This window comes from Ictalurus furcatus, chromosome 3, assembly GCF_023375685.1.
Source record: "Ictalurus furcatus strain D&B chromosome 3, Billie_1.0, whole genome shotgun sequence".
Classification (NCBI taxonomy): Eukaryota; Metazoa; Chordata; class Actinopteri; order Siluriformes; family Ictaluridae; genus Ictalurus; species Ictalurus furcatus.
In genome coordinates this window covers 7,979,932-7,993,422 of record NC_071257.1, presented here as the reverse complement: position 1 = coordinate 7,993,422, position 13,491 = coordinate 7,979,932, and the positions used below count along the sequence as shown (strand labels likewise).

The window sequence follows — 13,491 nt, the reverse complement described above, 5'->3', positions numbered from 1 at the left end:
TCTCATGCCTAATTGTGTTTTATATTGTGACATGAAAAAACTAAATAAATGTGAAAGTGCAATAAAAATATGTTGTCACTAAAATCAATTAATAATCATGATAAATAATCGAGATATCAATATTGATCAAAATAATCGGGATTATCATTTTGGCCATAATTGTGCAGCCCTAATACAGACAGCAATACACAATGACTTCATAAAATTCTAATTCTAAATTCATCAGGAAACCTACCAGTCAGTAAGGTTGCATCAGTCTTTCGCTCTGCACAATAAAGGACAAACCGCCTGCATGTTAACACGGACCTCAGAGTGAAACTTTTCTATGAGCATCCTCCTGTTTGCTTGTTGTCCAGAAAAGCTGAAAAGACTCGCGCAGCCCAGCCAGGAGACACCAAATTGTTGTGGAAATTAGACAACACTCGCAGACTCGTCCTCTGAAGGTAAAAAAAAGTTTATTACAGAAAGATGGTTAATACAGGATAGAATAAAGCAGGATAGAATAATGAGAGCGCTCTAAAGCGCTTGTGCTGAACCACTATTATATATATATATATATATGAAACGTAGAGCATTACACACTTCTGTAGACCGATAAGAAGCAGTTTGATGCAGTTCAAACCGGCTTTGTTTCAGGGTCTTAGAAGGTGTGCAGAAGAACATGTTTGTGTCTCTGTAAGCAGATAAAGATTCTGTATTGATCTAAGTGACATCACATGGCCTTCTTAGTCGTTATCCTCTGATGAACTTGAAAAGAACAAGAACAAAACTATGAATAAGTAAAAATTAATAATTTCCCTCACAAAGACAACAAAGTGAAAATATTGGAGTGGCCCACAAACTGACTGAGTTACACCAGTTCTGTCTGGAGGAATGAGCAAAAATTCCAGCAAAGTATTATGATAAGCTTGTGCAAGGCTATCCCAAGCTCTTGATTCAAGTTAAGCAATTTAAAAGGCATTGCCACTAAATACTAATGTATAAACATTTGACCCACTGAAAATCTGATATAGTAAATAAACTGAAATAAAACTGTCTCTTAGCTATTATATTGAAAAAACCTCTTATGGAACTAAAGTAGACTCCCTAATTGACTTAACACAGGAAATGAGTGGTAACATGAAATGTGTGGAGTTGAGAAACTGTGTTTGAATATCTTAAGCCTACGTGTATGTAAACTTTTGGCCTCATCTATAAATAATAAATTGTAGAACTCAGTAGAAAAAGAACTCAGTAGAAAAAAAACTTTCTGGGCCTATTAAGAATTTGCACTGTAAATTTGTGGAAATAAATATATATACTTGGACAGTTTCTTTATTTCATAGTACAAAAACAAATTAATATTGACTACTTTTTATACTATAATCAAACTGAATATTTTAGATATTTTTTTCTCACTGGGAGATGTCTTTCTCACACTGTCCTTCACTTTTTCCAACCGTCGTCTTTCCATCTCCGTGTCTGTGTGTTATTTTCATGGGGAGCCTACAGAGTGTTTTCCACTAACCACAGTAGGCTTATTTTAAACTAGACAGGGTGGAGGTGGAGACGCAGAGGTCTGGCTGTAAATGCAAACAGCGCCTTCACACTCTGTGTAGCTACTGGTTTATAGCCAAAACCATAAGAAAAATAAAACTTCAGCCAGTTTGGAATAAACAGGGGCAAAGTATTGAGGGGTAGAGCTAAACACCAGCCCAGGAATTATGTGTTTTAAGGCAGGAACTAGTGGACTGGTGTCGGGTGGATTTCTAGCTTTCTTACCAATTCCAAATAATATACTGAATCACACATTATTGTTCAGAGTGTTCTCATCCTTTTTAGAAATGGGGGGGGAGTAGTAAATGTCTGCATGGCATGCAAAAATAATCCAGATGCTTTAGTCAAAAAATGAGGCATGTGGCAATTGTTTTGTAACATCTAGCACATACTGGGGTTTCTGACAACCATTTGAGCTTTAACCAAGAGCTCTCACATTGTGACAGAGGCCACTAGTGCTCAAAAGCTGTTTAAACAAATGCTATGTTTATTTATACAAGTTTGTGTTGACAGGCCAAAAGTGCACTGGGCAAATAATTTTTTGTCTTATACCATGTCTCCGTAGTGTAGATTTGGTCCCAGGTACTGCTAGAACAGACAAACATGACTGTTTTTGTGGATTGGAATTTGGAGTATAAAGTAGTAGAGAGCTTGTATCTTCTTATCTGTTCTATCACTGGTGTATAGTTGTTCTGTTTACTATTATAGACACAACTGTACATAAATGGCATAACTAAACATTCTTCTTCCAAATAAACATTATTTATAATTACAAAAATGGTTATGCAGATAACTGCTGCTCCTTGAAGGAAAGGAAGGGGGTATAACACATCATGGGACATCAGGGTACCTCTTATTTTGTTAAGGACACCTTTATTCATGCCTGTAAGCCACCATGTACACTCTAAAAAGTAATTCAGGGGACCTATTACCACGACTTCATTAAATGTGTGGTTGCAAGATAAAAATTCTAATTCGTTGATTTAATTAAATATTTAAAGTTGTAAACATTATTTTGATGAGTTGTGTTGACATTATAATGTTGATAATCACATCACCCTGTGACCCGATTACGGATAAGCGGTTGAGGATGGATGGATGGATGGATGGATGGATGGATAATCACATCAACTTAATATTGTGTGTAATTTAAACAGAAATTTCTGCATTAATTGATTTAAAACAAAATTTAAATTGTAGTAACTTAATGAGATTGGCGTGATAACTTCCAGTCACTAATTTCAAGTCTCCTCCCCTACCCATTTAACATGCCTGGATAAATTCAGACATTTAAGACTGTGTTAGAGAACCTGTAGACTGAACAAATACTATACAAAGGACATTTCAATGTGAGTATCATTTCATTTACAAATAAATTCTACTAAAGCAATGAATTTGGGTATATTCTCAATTGTGATATGACCAATAGTGGACTCGTGTATAGGTTAGGCTACACCTGCTATTACAGTTGATGGACTATTTTGTACTACTACACGTAGCTAATGCTAGTCATATTTAGCAGTGTAATTGGAATATCTACTCTTTAGTTTACCGTAGCAGTGGATAAGAATGATAAAGTTTCATTTGACAAATCTGCTCATCTAGAGAGGGCTTTTCATTTGTGCTATACGAAGGAAAAGCATGATTAAATTTCTGTTTATTTGTGTAAAATTCAACTACATTGTGTAATCTAATTTCATGTATTGACACATTTTATAAAAAACTTTTGTCCTTCACACATATAGCCTTCTAGCTCCATTGTAGTCAGTTTACTCTTTGAGCAGAATTAGCAGCCTTTGGACTATGGATAGTTCTATGAGAGAGATAAAAGTAGTAGACGCAGAGTGCTTCTTTTTTGTCTATATTGCTCATTTCATTCAGTGCTTTTAGGTGTATAAAACCTGCAGAGATGTTTGGTATGATATTTGTATTGTAAATTACACTGGATTTTAATTACTATTGTTATACAAATTAAAGTTAGTAATTTTTCCTGGTTTAAAAGTAGTTTGTCCTGGTTTAAATGTAATGTTTAAAATGATTGTCAACTTAAAAAATTTGTGTTCATAAATATGGTAATTAAGTGCATAACACTTAAATTATTTTAAATAATGTGAACAAATCTAGTTGGAACAACTTAATTTTTATGAGTAATCAACCTGAAAACTTGTGTTTATTGTACAAATTATTAATTAAGTGTTAATTGAAAATACATTTGATTGTAGAGGAAAAGGTAATTTCTCTAACTCAATGTAGTTCGTTGGCTGAAATTAATTTCATTAAAAGTTGTCATAACTCAAAATGATTGATGCAAACTGTTGCATTAATTTTTTTTTTTTTGTGGAGCCTAAACATTTGTTTTTAGAGTGTAAGCCAGCAGGCTGCAGTACAAATGTTTTGCCACATCCTGTGTACTTAGCTTCAGAAATGTCAGATGTGGTTCTTGGCACAGACAACAGCCCTTGCCACAGTTCACAATGAATAACAAATGTGTCACATTGCCACAGTCTGGAAATGCATAAGAAATGTATCCCATTGCGTATGACTGTTATGTAACTCTTCAACCTATCAGTGAGACATCTGCTGACATCACCTTGGTAAAGGGAATTGACAGATAAGTTCATGCCTTGGTCATCACTTATCTCTTCGGGGGATTAAGCAAAACTTTAAATTGGCATGACAATTTTCAGTGAAGACTTTCACACAACAAGAAGTGACATAACCACAATCAAAGATTCCACAGATGAAGGTACTTGAAAAACATCCACAACTGCACATGGCTTTATGGCAGATATGTTCACCTGCCAGAAGAGCACATTTCCAACTGCAGAAAAGAGCATGATATTAGCGTTTTCCATGACTCAACCTTCTATTGTAGAGTCAGGAAACCAGATATAACAGGCATGCTCCACCTTTGTATGATAATATAATACTATAGCCTCAGATGTCCCCCTCAGTTGCACATCATTTAATGCACACTGTAGTTATTGTCTGTGATGGATTAATTGGATGGATAAAAATATGAAAATAACACAGAACTACAGTACTTTCACACCGCAAACTATTATGACTAGATCAGAGAGCTGCTTGGACACATAGAAACTGTATTGGACCAGTCTTCTTGTAAAAAATGTGTTCAGTATAAGATGGGAATTCTTGGACAGCATTTAATACTCTTTTGTTCTGGGAGCCTTTCCTCCAGGCTTATTGGTGTAGGGTTTGCTTAGGCTGCTCTAGATTTTGTGATCACATATGTGAAAACATACAATAACAACAGTTGCTAAGCATTCTGTATTACTAAGCAAAATTACTAGTTGCTACACACTGTATATAGAGATACTTATGTTCATAATCAATGGTTAGTGCAGACATGTGCCAATAATATTTGTTATGCCGCTGCAAGAACACAGAAATGAATGGTCCACGTGGATCAGATATGCCCAGGGTACATTCATGGTTGTCTTTACACCCATGCAAATATTACATGAAATGCACCTCTTGACCCCAACTAAACCAACAAATCCTACTGTTGGTACTGTTTGCTAGCACTTATATTCGTGCAGCAGAGTTCAATGCCCTTGTGTGCATCAAATCAAAGTACTGATCTTGGGTGGATGTTAACATCTGAATGGAAATGTGTTTTTCATCATTTGTTGCCTGATTTCAATAAGCCACACTGGCACAAGCCCAGCCCTCTCATTACACAACACTGAATCTCCTCCTGTAATGTTTGTTAATGTTGAGTACATTTGTAGAGGGATCTTTGTCCATTTCTCCTGGCAGAACATTCCTAATATTCTTCTATTATATTCTTCAGCTTTTTTATATTCTTCAATTCAGAGCACAGGTTTTCAATAGGGTTCAAATCTGGAGATGGCCAGTGTATATGTTTTAGTGTTTCTTTATTTTAGGAAAGCTTCAAGTGCAGCTAATTATTTCTCATGCTATACGTGCAAATAGACGACTGCTTGAAGCCACGGGCTACGTCCGAAACCGCGTACGTACCTACTATATAGTAGTCGAAATGTATGTATTTCACCTACTATATACTGTAGTATGTAAGTACGCGGTTTCGGATGCAGCGCGTGGCTTCAAGAACTACAGTTCTCTTTGTCTACGATGTTTTAGGTCATGTTCACGCAAACTCTCTGCGCATGCGTTGTCTCATTACATGCTGCAGTGATAGACGTGCAGTTTTGCGCGCGGACCACTTTAACAAGAGACCCCAGAGTCACAAGAACAAAGACAAGATCGTCTTCACTCCTCGAAAAGGTAATTTGAAACACATCTAGACAGAAAACAAACTCGGTTATTTTTGTATAGGGATGTGTTTTGTTCCTCTCAGGGAGAGTTTGACTAACACGCGTCTCTCTCTCCTCTCTCTCTCTCTCACTCTCTCTCTCTCTCTGTGTAAACTTTAATGTGTTTATTTAGCTTCACACAGCTAATAAATAGCTATAAAATGAGCTATATATATATATATATATATATATATATATATATATGTGTGTGTGTGTGTGTGTATATATATATATATATATATATAATAAACTATGACTGAGACTATAATTGGATACCAGACTCACTGCTGCTCATCAGTTGTGTATCAGTCTAACTAAGTAGTTATGTTTAATATAAACAAACTCGACACCCAAATTCTCACACACGGTGGAAAACGAATAACTGTTAGTGTGCAGCGGTATTATGGTATTATGAATGGGTCTCTCCATTCGGCAGCAATGTTTGAGGGTGAAAAATTACAAATACACGTGGTTTCTACTAGGGAACGGGCAGGATGTGTGTGCACGCGAGAATGTGTGTGTGTGTGAGAGAGAGAGAGAGAGAGAGAGTGAGTGTGTGTAAGCGAAGCTCGTGCGCATGGTCACGTCAGTAGAAAATCAAAGATGTGATTGCGAGCCTCTATATTTATTGAGTCTACATGTTCTGTAACAGGAAGCCTGTCCAGTCAGACTTTGAGCGAACTCTGTCTTATCACCATCACATTTTGTAACGTTTGAGAGTGTGGACCTTCAGATTGGCTTGGGCTTAATGTTATCTCGAGTCCATCTAATCATGTTGAGGTTAATAACATTTGTTGTCATGGTTCATATCTCAACTGCAGTGGTGATAAATATATAAACTGCACATAAACGGGCTCACAACGGCCACTCTCAGCAGGTCCAAAGTTCTTAAACAGGAACGAATATGTAGCCTTAATATAAACCAAAGAAGTGATGCTAATGATTCTAATAATTGGTTCGATTCAAAGCAAGGGCATCATTACAGTAGAGTGTGTAGGTTTGAGGCGCGTGCCAGCTCGTGTGCAAAACACGTGCAGCAGACACGAGGGAAAACAAAGTGTGCACATTTGGGAACCTTTTAGTTGAAATGGCGATTGCAGTGTTAATTGCAAACATTGTGATTTGTGTTTTAAAATACAATCCAGCAACGAGCAGCATGATATACCATTTATAAAGGGTGCATCCAGCAGCACACAGGATGACAGGATATAAAACTACATATGCAACCTCCTGTTTTAGCTTGAAATGCATTAGGAATAACTGAACGACTGGGTGAAATGATCGCAAATGACATGCTGCAGATGATGCGTGGCCTTTGATGACACCGATAGGCAATGGCTTTCGAGAGTTGATCAATTTCAGATCATCTAACGGGTAGGTTTAGCTTCTGAGCATGTAATGTATACATAATGAAAAGGTATCCATCTGAGGTATGGAAGTCGCAACTTCAAGCAGGAGTGCTGAAGTCATAACTAGGCTGGAGTAGGCCTGGATATTCATGAGTAAAAACATTCTTTTTTTATTTCGTATTCTCTGATTTTTCCCTAATACATTCTTAAAACTGACTTGTTAAACATTAACACACCACGTGTCTAGTTAAGGATGACCCATTTTGTGCTGCCTTCAGCACAGTGTGTGGGGGTATATTTAACATGTGCCGTATGTTGTTTTTAAACACCTCTGTGTTTGGCACTATTCGGACAGGACTGGTTTTCCAGGGGGATGTTGGAGAAATTCGTGTTTCACAGACAATTTTAATCCAGTCCGTGTTTTTCACACAACCTGTGTTAAAAAAAAAAAAAAAAAATCACCTACTGTTTTTTTTTTTTTTTTTTTTTTTTTTTTTTTTTTTGGCTAACTTGGTGATCCTTTTGAGAAATCTAATCTCATCCGACTGCGAATGTCTGTGATTGCAGAGAAAATTTTTATTTTTCCACAACGCTTTTCCTTGTGTGTTTTGGCCAACGTGACCTACCGTAGAAGCTCTCGCGTGCGTTTTCTGCTTGCTGCGTGCAGTTCAGTGTGGATGTAGATGTTTTTGCTAGCCGGCGAATAAGAAAAAAAAATAGAATCAACAAGAACAGCCAAATCGCGTAAATTGTTAAGCCTGGCCACTGTAATATCAGTACATCCATCCATCTTCTATACCGCTTAATCCTTTTCAGGGTCACAGGGAAACCTGGAGCCTATACCAGGGAGCGTCGGGCACAAGGCGGGGTACACCCTGGACAGGGTACCAATCCATCGCAGGGCACAATCACTTACACATTCACACACCCATTCATACACTACGGACACTTTAGACATGCCAATCAGCCTACCATGCATGTCTTTGGACTGGGGAGGAAATCGGAGGAAACACCCCAACACAGGGAGAACATGCAAACTTTGCACACACAGGGCCACAGTAGGAATCGAACCCCCGACCCTGGAGGTGTGAGGCGAATGTGCTAACTACTAAATTGCTAAATTTAAAAGTACTTTTGCAGGCATCCAGAGCACGTGATCTAATGCAACGCCCAGATGTACAGAACAGACACGCCCACCTCTGTAATAAACACGGAGATGTTAGTCCCGTCTGAATAGTGCTTAAAAGGCAATTTGTTTGTATACTAAAATGCTCACAAAATAAACAAACAATTGCATGAAATTCATGTGATGTTTATTAAAATCAAAAACATTTGACAGATGTAAGAAATGGAGTTGATGCATCTTCTTACAAATCTCCCTGCCATCTGGGAAGACAAGAGTCCCACTGCTTTCCATTTGAAAAGCTGTAAAAGAGTGTTAGTTGTTAGCTACAAAATACAGAAATTTGCCTCTGGGCTTTAACTGAGAAATTGCGTTACAGAATCCCAAACTGTGCAATTTTGGAAACATGACCGCCACTCTCCCAGTGAGCAAAATGGCGCTGTAGACTCACCAGGAAAACTTGTGAATATTTATTTTCTTGCATTTAGCACCTCGCCACCAGTTTTTTTGCACAACTTAATTAACAGGGATAATGGAAAGCATTACAACCTAAACCCCATCCTCTATTATGGTCATGTTAACCTTGTGAAGAACTTTTGGCCTCGACATTACTGAGCTAGCTAAGTTCTGTTAGCCACTGACTGTCTGCCCCTGTTACCTGCATTAACTTTCGCAGAATAGAGGGTACGCACATGACGTCTTTTTGCCACTCAGTGGGTGTGACCACGGCGAGTCCACCCACCGTGGTCACACCCACTGAGTGGCAAAAAGACTGAGAGGCAGCATTAGTGTACAGCGTGAATTCTGCAAAAACACAGAAAAAAGGCGTCTAAAATGGGAAAAAGCTGTGCGATCGATTGTGCTAACAGATTCAACGAGAATTCAGAGCGGTCTTTTTACAGAGTGCCAAAAACACCATTCACTTCTTTTTTACTAAGTCAAGCAGTGTAAGTGTAAGTTGTTTTGGCACATGGTATTCATGTTGTACAATGATGAATAATTTGCTACATATTTCTTTTTAAATGCTGCCTATTTCCAGTGATGAATAATGGGGGCTCATTCATTCTCTGACTGTGTTTTACCTTCACAAATATATAACGTTAGTAAGTGGAAGCACTGTTGGCTACAAACAAACTAGGACTAGCTAGCTTACGGTTTACCAGATGAAATGATATAATAAAATAAAAATGTTTGTACATACTGTACCTGTCCGCATGCAACCAGAATGTTTATTGGTGTTCTTGTCACTTTTAATTTCTCCAACAAATCCAAGCGAATCCAAGTAGGACCAAGCGTCAAGGCTTTGTATGCGTTCAGGCTTCAGGTACATATAAATGTCAGGAAAACAGATTTCTGGCCACATGCCAATGTCCATGGACCACAGGTTCTTGGGCAAGTTGTAAGGGTCACTATCGAGTCCAACTGCCTTCAATTTAAGCTGATGATTGTTAGTTATACTAGTGTTTTCGCAGCTTCCCCTAAAAAAACAGCCATTTTGCTGGATGTTTTGCCACTCAGTCCGACAGAGGGGGGCGTGTTCCGGTGGGAAAGTGACATCAATGCATACCCTCTATTAGGGCTGCACAATTAATCGGATATCGATCGCGATTACGATTTTGACTGCCATTCATTTAACATGATTAAATGAACATGATAGACTGCGATATTGACATTTAAAGTTCGTCCTCCGCTCATAGAAAACTCCACTGTTTTCTCCACTCAAATCAAGCGCTTCCTACACTTAGTCAATCACGTAGAGCGGCGCGGGGCTGATGTCATTTTGTAATAACAAAACCCGGAAACGGGTTTAGCATTTTAGCGCTCAAGCTGCCAGTTTCTCTGCGAGCTCCAACACTTGTGTGAGGGGAAATCACGACACTAGCACGATGCTAAATGACACTACAGAGGTTGTCCGGGACCTTAAACCTCATCACGCCGAACAGGAAAAAACTTTGCAGATAAACTCGGGGCTCTACAGTGCAACCATTTCACTCGCATTTGCAACTGAAATACCTCGTGCGACCTGTTCGGAGTTGTATAATACAATCGGAATAAAAACTACAGGAAGTCCAAAATGCATCTACACCGCGCAACAGTTACTTTCACACTGCTTTTCATCTCCTCAGTCAACCGAACAAGTGTGTAAATACTGCAGGGAAGCCATTATGATGACGAGTAACACTGAACATCATCTGCTTCTCTCAACTTCCCGATCTCACAACCGCCATCTTTTATTGATCACGCACTATGTTCCTAAATTCTGTCATAATTGACAAGCTCAAGTTTTCTCATGCCTACTTGTGTGTTATATTGTGGCACATTAACGCTACCATCTCTTAAAAAAAACACTTCAACTGTGCTCCTAAATTTTTGTAATCTCTAAGGATCAGTCTAATTTGATGCAAAGATTTGTACATTAGCAGGAATGTAGCAAAACATGGAGGTGATAGCAGCGGTGTGTTTATTTAAATGTGAAAGTACAATAAAAATATGTTGTCCCTAAAATCAATGAATAATCGTGATAAATAATCGAGATCTCAATATTGATCAAAATAATCGGGATTATCATTTTGGCCATAATCGTGCAGTCCTACCCGCTATACATGAATAAACACGGCCCTGACCTATCCTCCTAATGCTAATTACTACAGCTTGCCTTGTCCAAAACACTTGCAAAAATGCAGTTAACATTAACGCACTCTTTGTATTATGGTGAATAGCTGTAATGCTAGGTTATCGTTACCTTGGAATGGGATGGGAATGTCTAACATTACCGGGAGCTGTATGCTATAGTAATGCTTTCACACCCTGCCACTGCAGTAGATGCATTTTACAGTATTACGGATAATGATTAATCGATTCATTGATCATTCATTTAAATGACGATCGATCATGGGAATTTGTATAAATTGACATCCTAATACAAACCAACCAAAAAAACCCCATATGTGAATAAGTGGTATCAGTATATGTGTTCTTTTCAACCAGGCAGAAGAGTATGGAATTAAATTTGTTCCAAAAGTATTGAACGTAACTTTTCAAGCAACGAACAAAAATATACAATGAGAGAAGAAAAACATGGTCTTCAAATAAACAGCATTCTTTAACAGTTTTCTAAGCTTCGTTTTCGCTAATCATGGTTTATGCCATGTTGCCAGTTTTTTCCATTTACAATTTCAAACTTTTTGTTTATGCTCTGCAAGTTTCCATTCGCCATTCGGCAGTTCTGGATTTACTGTCATTGGCTAGAGAGATTTATCGCACTTAACCCTAACCCTACGTTTTGACTCATTTCAAACTTTGACTCATCATACCCATCATGATGGGGTTTGGGTGTGATAAGTCTGTTTGAGAAGTCAGAATCTTTACATATAAAGTCCAGGTTGTTGATAATAAGTGAGACTTTTTATATGATGAATTACAGTTTGAGAAGTCAAAGTTTGAGGAAATATCAGCATACTACTACTTCTTTAATTTTTATCTGGTGGAAATGGGCTTCAATAGGTATAACATTCTGTTTATTAATGTTCACTAACTCAGCAGGAGCGGCATATCCTTGCACACGCACTACAGATAGAGAAGTGAAAACACTGGAGGGTTTCTTACTTACTGCTATTGTGTGAAGCTCATGATCAGAACCAACCCTATACACATGAACTGCACAGTCAACAAGTCTTACATGCATACGCACAAATTTCTGTACCTCTTTCTTACATGTTTTTGAAAAACTCATTCCTCAGAGTGACGTGTTGTGGCTGCATGGCAGTGGGTCTATACAGTAAACACTGCAATATTTTGCTTATATGGTGGTTCTGTTATGATGTGGGCATGGTTTGGGTCCACTTTTCCTTAGAAGAGAAAAGTCAATACAAATCAATACTCTTGAACTCAATACAGTTATTCTGACTGATCACCTTTATCCTATGATGAAACATTTCTATCCTGATGGGAGTGGTCTCTTCCAGGATGACTGTGTCATCATCTCACTGAATGGTTTAATGAGTATGACCTATTATGTAAATCAAATACGATGGCCCTTCACAGTAACCAAATCTCAACCCAGTTGTGGAAGAGCAACGAGTTTGACAGCAGTCTCCGCTCCCATCATCAAAACACTAGTAGAGAGAATATCTTGGAAGAATGGTGTATTATTCCTCCTGTACAGTTCCTGAGATTTGTAGAATCTGTGCCAAGGCACGTTGATGCTGTCTCATGGAAGGTTAACACCTTAATAAGACACTTTATATTGTTTTTATCCTGTCTAAATAGTTTGGGGTGTACATCAATAAAAAATATCTTAGTACACAATGTTCTCAGTGAAGAAGTAGTCTCAGTCTGACTGCTCCTACCTGTTAACACGAGCGCCAAAGTTTGATGTTTTACTTTAGTCAGATTGCATCAAGATAGTATTTGAGGGGTTGTTTGTTTGGATAAACACCGTTTCATGTGGTAGTCTTTAATACCATTACTAGTCTGCCACGCTCTCGAAATGATTAACTGCAGCCTGATATCATTCACTGGTATCAAGACCATTTAGCTAGTTGACTTGAATGGTAGCTCGGATTTGTCGTATCCAACAAGAAGGGAAAAGCAAATCATGGATGTACCACATCCAAATGTTCACATAATGTAAATGTGATTTCCAAGAGAATGTACTGACATTCTTTTAAACTCTGAATCTGGGGTCACTCATCTCTGGTACATGTATGAAAATTTCTTGTGGTTGAGATTAATGCATGCAAAGTCCCCTTTGCCCATTTAAAGGTGAATTACGCGTGTACAGTACACTCCTGTCCAGGAGCAATGTCACTAATGCTCCATCCAGCTTCATTAGTAATAAATGACTCTGTCATGGAAAATCACTGCCACTCAAATTCAAATTTTACTGTTTCTTGTCATGAACTTGTTTTTTTTTTTTTCTTCTCTCACCGAATAATCTGGCTGTGCTGAGTACTTATTGATTTTAGACTTGGATGTGGGTAGAGTGAAGAGGCATCGTGGAATGGCTATAAGATGACTGAAAGGAGGCCTATAAACATAATAAAGTGCTCTAGATTGTAACACAGTTTTCCAAATGGATGTTCTCAGCCATATAATACACTAGAGCTGAGGCCATGGCTTAAACAATTATTTTTTTAATCATGTTCAATATGTTTATACACACATGAAATGGGGGAAAAAATTG

General features: G+C 38.0%; 1 protein-coding gene across 10 annotated transcripts in view; it reads left to right on the top strand.

The window, feature by feature from the left end:
- The first annotated feature begins 222 nt into the window (after nucleotides 1-222).
- The window catches only part of slc29a1a (solute carrier family 29 member 1a), a 43,149-nt gene continuing 29,880 nt past the window's right edge, over nucleotides 223-13,491 (top strand). For 4 of the 10 annotated variants that reach the window (XM_053620607.1, XM_053620609.1, XM_053620605.1 and 1 more), the window contains exon 1: nucleotides 223-443. The gene's annotated coding sequence lies outside the window, so the exon portion shown is untranslated. Of the gene's footprint in view, nucleotides 444-5,661; nucleotides 5,806-13,491 lie in introns of all 10 variants that reach the window. The other 6 variants (XM_053620610.1, XM_053620602.1, XM_053620603.1 and 3 more) reach the window with 4 other exon arrangements.